Below are 12,628 nucleotides of genomic sequence, written 5' to 3' on the forward strand. Positions count from 1 at the left end.
ATTCACTGGAGATCAGACTTTAGCTGGAGTTTCCTGCTTCTCAGATTTTGTGTCAAAGAAAAAAATATTGTTAAACTCACATGTCCCCCATCTAGTTTAAAATGAGATTGCATCTCAAAATGTGTTTCATGAGCAAATTAAAAATCACAGACTTAATACGAACTCTGAGCTGCTCTCCAAATTCATTTGAAATCATAACAATCTGTCTTTTTTTTCTTCTCTAATTTTATACACAAGATGCAAGACTCCAGAGAATTTTCCTAAGCTTTGAATTAACAAATTTGACTCATTTTATAAGTTTTAACTTAATGAACATTAAGTAAAATAAATAAATAAATAAAAAAATCTGTAGGAAAAAAGGACATTTTAGTTGAATTAATTTACAAACATTTCCTTTTACCCTAAAACACAATGCAATGTAATGCATAATTCAAAATATTAGTAAAAAAAAATGTATTAAAATAAATTACTATATCATATTATTAGATTATTTTTACAGACTCTTCTTACTCTACAATATTCTTTAAGATACATCTCTATATAATATTAACTTATTAAACTTCATTAAAAATAAAACAATGCTATATAACACTTCTTCATCAGTTCCACAGCAGATATGGAAACGATAAAGAATGCTTTGATCTCGTCGTCATGACAACAGAACGCACACAGGTGCCCACTGAGAGCCACACTTACCCCAGTGTGGTGCTGTGCTCTGTTGCCCTGGTAACAGCTGATGCTCTGCTCACTATGATGATGCTCTGCTCACTGTCTCACTGTACCTGTCTGCATCACGCTGTCATTCCTTATACTGCCACTCAAAACCACAGCCCCGCCCACCACCCAGCAGGCCCCTCCTCCTTTACCACAATCGTCCAATCAGATGAGCTCACTGAGGATTTACACATCGTGGTGAAGAGGTTTTTACATTCCAAGTAAATTTTTCTAAACCCAAGTGAAGAAAATAAGACATGAATGATTAAAAAAGCACATGTCTGTCTACAAGACATTCTGGCCCACGCTGGTCTGTCCTGCCACTGATTGTAGCTCATGACTACGGCAAAAATGCAATACCTACACTACACATGTCTAACTTAACGGTGAAAGTGATTATGCAAAGAAGCACATGTTCCCGGAACATTCTTGTTTGACCTGGCATGACATCTCTATCAACCAATCAGATTTTAGGAACAGAGAAATAAATCAACCAATAAATTCCCTCTATTTCTTTTGCATTATATAAGACTATTTATTTTAATGAATTTATCATACATTTATTTTAATTATTTAAAATTAAATAACTAATAGTAATGGTAAATATTTATGGAAAACTTGTAAAGAAAATATGATTGATTTTCATTTAAATCCATTTTTTTAATGCAAAACAAGGTCTTAATAGGCTCAAAATTTAATTAATTCATATATATTGATCTTTCACTTATATTCATATATTCATATATTCTTATATTCAATATGTTTAACTCATATTCTTCCATATGCAAAATAATAATAATAATAAAAAAAATCATGTTACCTGAAATTTGTTTTGTGAAATTCACCCACAAAATATTTTACTGTATGTTTGGCTTGTTCGGATGATAAACGATCCCACAAAAATTTTCTAGAGATAACAATAACATGATACAGTCTCTAAACCTATTCCCTCCGTTGTTTTCCATGAATTAAGACTTGGAAAATATTGATTCAGTGCTAGATCAAAGCAGCTTTTTCATGCATGGATATTAAAGTCATTTGGAATCTGGAATCACGTTAAATTGGTTTTAAAAACAACCTGCAATATTCCTACTAAATATAACCAGTCTCACCCATATCCGGTGGGGAACAGCTTAAATCAAGAACAGTTAAACTGTTGTTTCAGAATGCGAGATATGAAAAGCAACAAACAAATGAGTTTACAATTTTGGCAGCGATCACCCCTTCGCCTTTCACGACAAATGACAGGGCTTTCTTTGGGAAATGTTCAAAGAACAAACGCCCACCTCCTCCTCCTTCGCCCCGGCCGCCCACCCACAAACCACCACACAGAAACGGCTCATTCTTCACATTTCAAGATCAGCTGTCTCATGCCTGCTTAAATTGAGCTCTTTCGTTGAAAAACAGCAATAAAGTCCCAACAAACTGTAATTACAGTTCTTGCAGCTCTAGCTCGGTATGGTCCAATTTCGGTGGCTTTGGGAGAGCATGAAACATGGCATAAAGTAAAAAAAAACAACAACAAACATAAAACAATCACCTATAATTATCCATTTTAGGAGCTGTCATGTTACAGATTGGGAACGATGAAGGGGTTGCCCTGGACTGACTTTTGGGAGTGCCGTGTTTTGCAGCTTGTGTCCTGCCAGCACGACGCTCCAGGATCCACACTCGAGTTCTAGACCGGATTCAAGCCATAATACAAGACAAAGCGAGAGTCCCGGTCCAAGAATACAGCTCTGTTCTACAGCCAAAGCTTCAGACGAGAAACCACAGTTTAGCCATCGCTAGACTGATACATTCTTATTGATTAGCTACAACCAAATAAAACAGACAGACGCATCAAATGCAGTTCACAATATATTATGTTTGCTGACTAATAAAAGCAATCCCACAACATTTAAGATCACCCAAATCAGTAATGGGGCTGCTGGTTAATCACTACGGAGGGTCTTGAGACAATAACGGGAGGTTTGTTTGACTTGTTTCAGCTGAGCTTGGTGGTATATAATAAATCGATTGTAGTACTTGATGGTAATATCTGCTTCTATGTCACAAACAGGGAACATTCTCAGAATTGTGGTAACGTAATATTCTGGCATGGTTCTCTCGAAGTTATGAACAAACATTTATTCAGTAACTTTAAAGGGGGGGGGGGGGGGGGGGTGAAATGCCATTTCATGCATACTGAGTTTTTTACACTGTTAAAAAGTTGGATTCCCATGCTAAACATGGACAAAGTTTTAAAAATTAAGTTTTTTTGGTTGCGAGGGCAAGACAACTCTGCACATATTACCAAAAAAAAAAAAAAAACAGCATTAAGGGACCAGTGGATGGAGTTTATTTTTACAGAGCATCAACGGAGTTGTGCAAGTGTTTTTGTTTGTTCCCTGCATTTCGAAGATGCTTGTTTTACAAACAAGGCCCAGTTTGATGACGGATTTGCGTATCGTTTTTTTCTTAAGGATGATGCAATCCCAACGAAAAAGGGTCACGATCGTGTGTTGGAACCGCAGGCGGTGAGTAAAACTGCTTCAAATATCTCTCCCTCCTTGTTAGTGCGTCCCCTCCCATGCCAGAGACGTGGGTTCGAGCCCCGCTCGGAGCGAGTCGTTGCTGCTGCTGCTTTCGTTCAGTTTCAGCCTCGGGATCTGATTCTGGATCATAAATAAACGACTGAATCTGACTGTTAGCCATGGTTTGTTTTGGATGATGTTTTTTTTTCCTCACGGTAATGTCACAACTTCCAAACGCTCTCAACGCAAAAGAATACTCGCGCTCGTGATTCTTTAGCTCCGCCCACACGTCACGCCTCCAGCGGCTCGTGTTTTTCCGGAAAAAAATGGCATAGATTTTCTCTTATAAATATAATAAAACTAAAGACTTTTTGGATTTATGAAGGATGCAGTACTACTCTATAGGTACTCAAGATTAACAGGAGATTGAGTGAAAACGAGCATTTCACCCCCCCTTTAATGTAACATTTGTTCAGAGTGATCTGGTCTTTGATGATGTTCTTAAAACATTAGCACAAGTTTTTTAAGATCTTCCTCCAATGTTTTATGATGTTGCTACTTTCAGAGACCATTTAACAGAAAAGTTCCCATGATATTTAAATAATTAATTCAAAAAATTGAATTATACAGCAAAATTATGAAACATTTTTAGAATTATAATAAATGTTTTCTATTTTAATATATGTTAAAATGTAAGTTATTCCTGTGATCAAAGCTGAATTTTCAGCATCATCTTCATCATCGTCTTTAGTGTCACATGATCCTTCATTTGCTGCTCAAGTAACATTTCTGATTATTATCAATGTTGAAAACAGTTGTGCTGCTTCATATTCTTCATACAATTTCTTAAAATTATTTGATAAATAGAAAGCTCGAAATAACAGCATTTTTTTAATTGTTACTAAATATTTGTCACACTAAATTCTTTTTAACTATTTAATGCATGCTTGCTAAATACAAATATGAGAAAATAAAGCATGAAAAAAAACCTTATAGGCCTTATTAAAGAACTCAAGCCATGTGAGATGCTCTTGTAACTCCTGTCGGCATGTTTGGCGCTGACATGTGCCATACGACCACGTGTCACTTCCTGTTCTAGCTCTGAATGTTCAACAACACCATCTTTCTTCAAATCCCCACCAGCCTGGGATTTTAATAGCCAGACACTTTCCATTTCCCCCTCACTTTTACTCCCTCTGTCTCTTTTCCTTCAAATGAACTGACCACCGTATGTTTTCAGCTGCTAACAGCATGTTTTGTAGTGTGTCCTGCATGTTTCAAGATCCATGCCAACCACGTGCTGCGGCCGGTGACCACCACAATCCCTCTGTCACCAGGGGTGAAGGATGTTATGCAACAATTACAGCATCCAAGGGACACCGAATACAAACCTCAGCAGACAATGGGATGAAAAGGGAGTTTCTGCTCATAAAGCTGCATTGGGCTTCATTTTATGTTGCTTATGAACAAAATAAGCATCCCGAGCTATGATGTACTGAGCAGGGAAAAGCAACATTGACATTAGGATGGGACCATCTGTTAGTCAGATCAATGGCAGACAAAAAACCTTTAGGAAAACATTATTTTTGTCATTTGGTAATGCTAGTGCCTCAAAAAGCTCTTCAGCTCTTCAACAGTGCAAAAATATGCAATGCATATATGTATCTAATATGCAAATAGTAGCACAGTAGTATGTATATGGATGGATGGATGGATAGAAAAGGGTTCTGAAAAACATTTCAACCTGCTGACATATAAAAAAAATTTTTTTTGAACTTGGAAAACATCATTGGGTGGAACTGTCTTTTGAAACCCAATAAGAATGACTTTGCATTTGCTAATGGCTTTTTAATCAGAGTTAAAGAAGCTGCAGTGGTAAATGAAGTGTTTTGTTGCTTGTTTGGATGTGTCTCATGTCCCTGTTTTGGACCATTTGCTTTTAAAAGACGAGGTCACCAATGCACAAACATGATTATGGGCCATGTGCATCATTCTACTGTGGTTTCTACAAAGAAAAACAGAGGAAAACCAATTATTCTCTGAGATGAAACATCTGCCTGTTCAAAATAAGGCCCTTGATGTCATGCCTTAATAACAGTTGCCAACCACCATTCTGGACAAATACCTACAAAATGGCTATTATCTACTCCTATGGACAAGAGATTTGACTATTCATAACCACTGTAGATAGCATAACGATAGCTCTTTTCCCCATTAAATACATGATTGTCTCATAAGTATTAGACTGTGTCTATATTTAGGTTTGTTTGTTGTTTACTCAGTGTTGGCCGAGCTATTCTGACACAAGACACAATTATGATTGTTGACTTCAACTAGTGAAGCTAGCCTTACAAATTACACTGAAGCAATTTAAGGGGACAATATATTTGTAATGTTTAAATAAGTTAAATAGTAAATGAATAACCATATAAAAGTATGTGTTGGCAATATAACGCAATTAATGCAAAATACAGTACAGGGAATTATAGTAGTGTCAGTACTTGTACTACTTCTGCTGCTGTTTGTATCTTCCATTAAGTGTTTTTACCGTAGTAAACACAAGCTTGCAGTAACCATGTCAGTGCTGAGAATGTAAACCGACACGGTGAGAAAGAACGCCACTAGTGTAGGGTTCCACTTGTTTGATTGACACACTGACATCACCGACTGTAAGGGAACAGTCTCAATAGCTATGTTTCCATCAACCTATTTTAATGCACATTTTGGATTATCGCATAAAAAAACGTTGGATGGAAATGCCAAGATGTGCATTAAAATAAGTCATGTGACTTTGTGCTATGAGATGGGATAACTTGACTAACCAGCAGACCGATCTCTTTCACAACATCCATTTGTTGTTTTGTTTGTTCTGAATTGCCTGGGGAAATCTGTCATTAAAGTATTTCTGTAGAATTAGCCAACTGTCTAACATGACTGTGTACCCAACAACCTCTAAAAGCAATGACCGCATTTATTGTGTTACATCTGCTCTCCAAGTAATTTATTACATATGAAATTATAAAGTTCAGTGGCTTCTCCTAGTTTTCTAGATATTTAGTGCCAGTTTATCAGGAAGTGACGATTTTGCTCTCTCTGACTCATTGGATGGAAATGGTGCTATATTCGCAAAAGTTTTATGCAATATTCCAGTTTTGCGCATAAGTTAAATTCGCATCTTTGGATGGAAACATAGCTAATGTTTGCTTTGCAGATTATCACAGCATTCAGGAAACACTATGTATCTATAATAGAAAAAGAGAAAGAAATCATTCCTTACAGAAGGAAATGAAATGACTGAAACAAGGAAGAAGTAAATCATAAGATACATCAATTGGGCGAAGCAGGAATCTATGTTACAATCCTATAACATTGCTGAGATCATTCTGGCAATTTAAAATTAATGAAATCCATATGTCAAGTGAATCCACATTGCCAACATCTGAAATTCTCACAGCATGATCTGCGAATAACATAGAAATGGTGTAACTTTAAAATGCAAACAGCCAAACCCTTGTGAAGAAGAAATGAGCTTAACTGCATTCAAATCTCGATATATATGAAAAAAATATATAATATAATATAATAAAATATAATATAATATAATATAATATAATATAATATAATATAATATAATATAATATAATATAATATAATATAATATAATATAATATAATATAATATAATATAATATAATATGACTCACGGTAATGTAATTTGTGGTATTTTTTACTTTAGTATTTATTAAAGTAAATAAAGTAAATGTTTAACTTAATGTTTTATTTATATCATTGTAATTATTTTCGAAATTTACTAGAAATTTGAGTGCAAAATTGCTAGTAAAGCAATTATTCACTCAAACTAGCCTACTTTTTTTTTTTTTTTTTTTTTACAAAAGAATGCCTGAAAAATTAGAAGACAAGGAAGAGACCTGGAGGGAGACAAGCTCATTTCAACAGGCTGGAAATTAAATACCAGGAAAATACTTTCTTGATGTGGAACAACCCCAGTTCCCAGGGGAGAATTCCACCTTCAGTTCTGTAATAGCAGGAATGTTTAACGCACCCATGTGCCAGCATCAAAAAGTAGTCTGAAGCACTTTGGATGGAATATATAATAATTATGTTAAATTCATTAACAAAAGCAGCACATTTGCTAACTCTCTAGAATGTCTAGAATAAGGGAGGTTACAACCTCTGCTTTCAGATGAATTGGTCACCCAAATCCACTGGCCGTGTCTTGTTCTCTCAACCCCTAATTATCCTCCACTACAGGAATGTCATATTACCCATGCTGCCCTGTGCTAATGAATGGATGTCGGCCTTTGCGGAGGGTGCAGGCCTGTGTCACGTGGCCCTGCATCTGTTGGAGAGGGAACTTTCGGTCACATGTCCATCTATGCCCTCTAATAACACCCTGAATGGGCACCAAATGTGGCCCCAGCACCAAGTGCTGTATCATCACATCCTGAATAGCAACTTTTTCCCTTTGTGTTGGTCTTTGTGGTCACGGTTAGTGTAAAAACTAACATTCCTGTAGCTCAACATGGTGCTAGAGATCCTGGGTTTAGTTCCTAGTGAACACACATAGTAAAACTTCAATGTGCTTGTGATTCTGATTTTGATTCAGGAAATAATTGTTCTTTTGAGTCCAAACTTTTTGATGAATTGGTTGAACTGGTTCACAAACAACCCACTGAGACACTAGACCAAGAATGATTTGTTCACAAACCAGACTAAATCACTCAAAGCAGTACCCAGATCAAATACCCACCGACACATTGATCCAAGATTGACTCGTTCATAAATCAGCCTGATTCGCTCAGAGCAGTTTTTCAATAAGTTTCCCTTGAATCTTTGGACTAAGAATGATTCACACTCAAACCAAACTGTCAAACTTTCTCAAATCGCTCAAAGTAGTTCTCAATCAACAACCCATGGAACATGTTTTGTTCACAAATAAGACTGAATTGGTTTGTAGTTCTCAAATCAACAAGTCACTTATTTATACAAGAATGATTCATTCACAAATAAGACTGAATCGCTCAGGGGTGCGTTTACCGTACAACGACGTAACTCGCTGATTAACCACCATAGTACGATGCATTGGTGTTGAAACGAACTAACTAGTTACGACTGTTCCCTGAACACGGTACAAAATAGGGCCATTGAAGCCACACGCATGTGGTGGAGGAATAACTTCTGCTATTTAACCGATTAGACATCTCTAAAATGCTGCTATATTGAACACAGCACATGATGACTAATTTACTATTCTTTGTTCCCTGTCATTTTGCTTTATTTGATGACTGATTCATCGCGGGTTACCTCTTACGTAATACTCCAGGGTTCTCTTTAGGGATTTATGTACATGCACACTCTTCAAAAACTGCGTTTTTAGACGATGCGCAAAAATGCAAAGATTAAAATGCATTTATATTTAGATAGAATGGTATATATAGATTGTACTGCATAAGACCATATTTATTTTATATTCCTTTCTAACAAGAAACTATGCTTCTAATACAGCTCAAGAGCTGTAGTTCCAACCACATAAATTTGCAACGCTGTTTGTGAATGTTCGTTTGAACTATGGTTTCGGGAAACACAGAATCGTTGAACTATGATGGTGACCATTCTTGGCTAACAATGCTTTTGGGAAATGCAACCCAGAGCAGCTTTTTAAATCAACATTCCAATGACTCACTGAACCAAGAATGATTCTTTCACAAACCAAACTGAATCGTTTAGAGCTGTTCTTAAATGAACGACCCAATCGGTCCTTAAACCAAAAATAATTTATTCACAAATCACACTGAATCCCTCTCGAATCAACAACCCACCGACCATTGACTCATCAGACTGAACTGGTCAGAGCAAAGAAAATCAAAAACCCTGACTCACTGAACAAACAATGATTCGTTCACTAACTGAAATGAATCGGTAAGAGGCTAAGAGCAATTCTTGAAACAAAACCCCACTGACTCATTGCTCCAAAAAATGTTTTGCTTACTTATCAGACCGAATCACTCATAAAAGAATCACTGAATCATTTCTAAACTAATGGTTCAAAACAGCAACAGTAGTGGAGTCAGCAGAAGCCACAGGTTCACAGAGTAAGTCCCTGCTGGAGGGAGGGAAAAGTATACAGTAGATTTGGTTGTTTCTGGTAAAACGACCCACCAAGACAAATAATAAATCCTTAATTAAACCACTGATTCCTGCATCCAGCCGTGGAGGGTTTGGAATCTACCGAGACGTTCATTTCATAATTTCAGTTGAGCGTGCCCAATGTCAGAGCGCTAAGACTCATGCCAACCAAACTCCCACTTCAAAACTCTGAATTGGTGCTGAATTGGCGCTCCAGTAGGGGTCAAGCAAAGAGCATGGGTAATTACAGATAATAGACCTAGCAGGACCTCTCGAGCTTCCGGCGGAGTTGGCTCTTGTTTGGACAGCAGAGACACAGAATTAGGATGATCAAATGAACATTATGCAAGCATGTGAAAAATGCACAGACAGCTATGCGAACACATGAACATAAGTCTCGTTCATATGGAAACATTCTGCCACAGTCTGGCACTTGCACAGATTAATTTGTCTGAACAGACTGCTGAATTCTCCAGTGGGACTCAAATTCTCTTAATTATAAATCATGGTAGTTTAGAGCATCTAATTCTTATTTATGTGTTTGAATCTGTGAGCTCCATAAACTACTAGGTGTCTTTACACAGCCAAAAAATGTATTGTTAAGATGCAATGAAAAAAAAAAAGGCTGACTAAATTGTGCCTGCTCTGAACCACTTCAGCCCATGGTATAAAAGCATACAGCTGTAGGTCTAATTGCTGTGCAAATATATTTATGCCACGCCAACTCTGAGCAGCATTAAACAGTCTGTGGAAAGATACTTAATTGTTACTTCACAAGTATTTTTCTTTGCCGTTTTGTAGTGCAAATTCGGCACAAGTCAATCTTAACACAATGGCAATTTCACTGTAAAGGTGGCACAGAAGCACCTCTGGAGGGGCAATTAGGTATCTTAACACAAAATGTCAATGTTTCTCAGAAATGGCATAAATGAATGTACACTGCAATTTTAACTGCAGTGCACAAAATTAAGATTCGCGAGATGGTTCAATTGCATAAATGATGATAAGTTTAGAAATGTTGTGCATCGACTTATTATTAGTGCGACATTTTAGCATGCAAATGAAGGGGAAAACTTTAAGATATCGGCCCTTAAAAATCAGCAGCACATATCAGCCATCGGCTGACCCTGACTTCTAAACATCGACATCGGCTATAGAAAAACCCATATCGGTCAATCTATACTTTGTAGATGCATTCATTCCACCTCTTAGCCGCATTACCCAGTCGGTGTAAAGACCCCTAAATGGTTCTAAGTTCTTCTGGGCATAAATTGCACTTACTAAGTTTTGATCGTACAAATAAGAGCAATACATCAATTGAATATGGAAAGGGTCTACTTTTATTTGCATCCACATATAATAACAACAAAACTTTGTGCATTTATAAAATAAAGAAAAAAAGGTGTGCTGTCTGCAGCCTTGGTCTGCGCTGATCTTCATTTAGACACGCGTCATTAAAATGAACTGTAACTCAGTGAATACTCAACGAAGAGACATGAGAGATATCTATAGAAAGTTTGACATGTCTACTTTTAAACTAAACAAGTGTTATCAAAAACAAATATTCTGTGATAAAGTAATCCATATGAAAACAACGCAATCTCCCATCCCGTCTTTCATGTCTGCTTTCATAATATCTAAAGCAACCGCGCCAACGCGCTATTGTATCCCCTAAACACAACAGTGATGAAATGAAGAATTGTAGGCAATATAGGTGTGAGACGGGCACCAATGATCAGAATATTACAGACAAAAGAATAATGATTAGCAGCAGTTCAGAGTCAAGTATCATGTTTGCAATACAAAAGAACCATTCCATAATCAGTCCTTTATGGGAAGTGTGAATGGCTCATAGTCTTAAAACTTTAGCATGATGTGGGATAAAAAAATATTGTAATTAGTTTGTTGCTTTATTTTATTAAACTTGATAAATAGTTTTTATTGTATATTTGTTTGGCATTTCATTTACTGTACACCCTTTAAAATTTGCTTATTGAAAGTACAACAGCAGCAGTATGGTGTAACATTTATTTGAAACGTATTTGGTGCTTGCTACCTTATATCTTTACTCTTTCCTTTCATGGCTTCGGAAAACGTGTCTCATATGTTTCTCTGCTTCGCTTTTTGCATAACTACGGGTCTTTGACACCAAGCTTCATTGCTATTTCTTTCTAGGAATGAAATACTGTCTTTACATCTTTAAAAACTTTGCACGAACGATCATACAGGTGCGGATATATTTGTGCAGCTCAGCTATTCGACACTCCAGTGTATTCAGCAGATGTTGCTCTCCTTAATGGCCTACACTGAATGAGGAACGAACCAAGAAAAAGAAGAAACACCCACTGAAACTCAAAGGTGTTTAGGAGCCAAACGAACTCCCCCAGAAAGTTTGCTTTGGTGAGTCGTTTCGAACTGCTGAAACGAACTGAAAACGAACTTCGTTTTGGCCTGATTTTGTTCTAAATGACGTCATATCAGTTCGTTCTCCGATTTAGTTTGAAATATATCGTGTATATATATATAGAAGTTTAACAATATACACTATACCATTCAAAAGCTTGGAGTCAGTAAATATAGAAATTAAAACGTTTATTTTATTAAGTGGTGATAATTAAAAACAATTCGTACAATAAATGTTACAAACAATGCTGTTCTTTCAATTTATCAAAAAAAAACTAAAAAAAAATATTCTTAGCTCTTTTCAACATTAATAATAATAATAAAAATAAATGTTTTTTTTTTTTGAGTTGAAAATCAGAATATTAAAAGTTTTTCTGAAGGATTGTGTGAGTGGAGTAATGATTTTAAAAATTCAGCGTTGATTGTTCCTAATAAACTGTCTAACTGCACTCGAAAGTGAATCTCAAATTATTTTGTGGTATAATTAAATATATTCTAAATAAACTGCAAACATAAAAAATCCATACATTTATTTTGTCCTCACATTCTTCCTTGTAACTCTTTCCTCTCAGTCACAAAGCTGACTGAACGGCACATTATGCAGCTCATTATGCGAGCATTTGTCTTCTCAGGTGTAAATCACAATAATATTCATGATAGTTGACACCTACTTGCATACGCCCTTTTGAAACAAAAAGTGTCTTAGAAAATGTAAATCAATCTATTGTTTAAATCAATCTACTATTTTCTGTGATTGAGTAAACAAGGTGATTTTCACATCATTTTGAAGCAAAAATTCTAAGCTACAAGCTCCAGGTTTTACAGTCTTGTAAACAAATGTTGTATATG

The 12,628-nt window shown here is 36.2% G+C and overlaps 1 protein-coding gene across 1 annotated transcript in view; it reads right to left on the minus strand.

Annotated features, from left to right (window-relative positions):
* relt (RELT TNF receptor) overlaps positions 1-12,628 on the minus strand; it is a 29,693-nt gene that overhangs the window by 14,750 nt on the left and 2,315 nt on the right. The window lies entirely within an intron of this gene.

The sequence above is a fragment of the Carassius gibelio genome, chromosome B18 (assembly GCF_023724105.1).
Source record: "Carassius gibelio isolate Cgi1373 ecotype wild population from Czech Republic chromosome B18, carGib1.2-hapl.c, whole genome shotgun sequence".
In the NCBI taxonomy this organism is placed as follows: Eukaryota; Metazoa; Chordata; class Actinopteri; order Cypriniformes; family Cyprinidae; genus Carassius; species Carassius gibelio.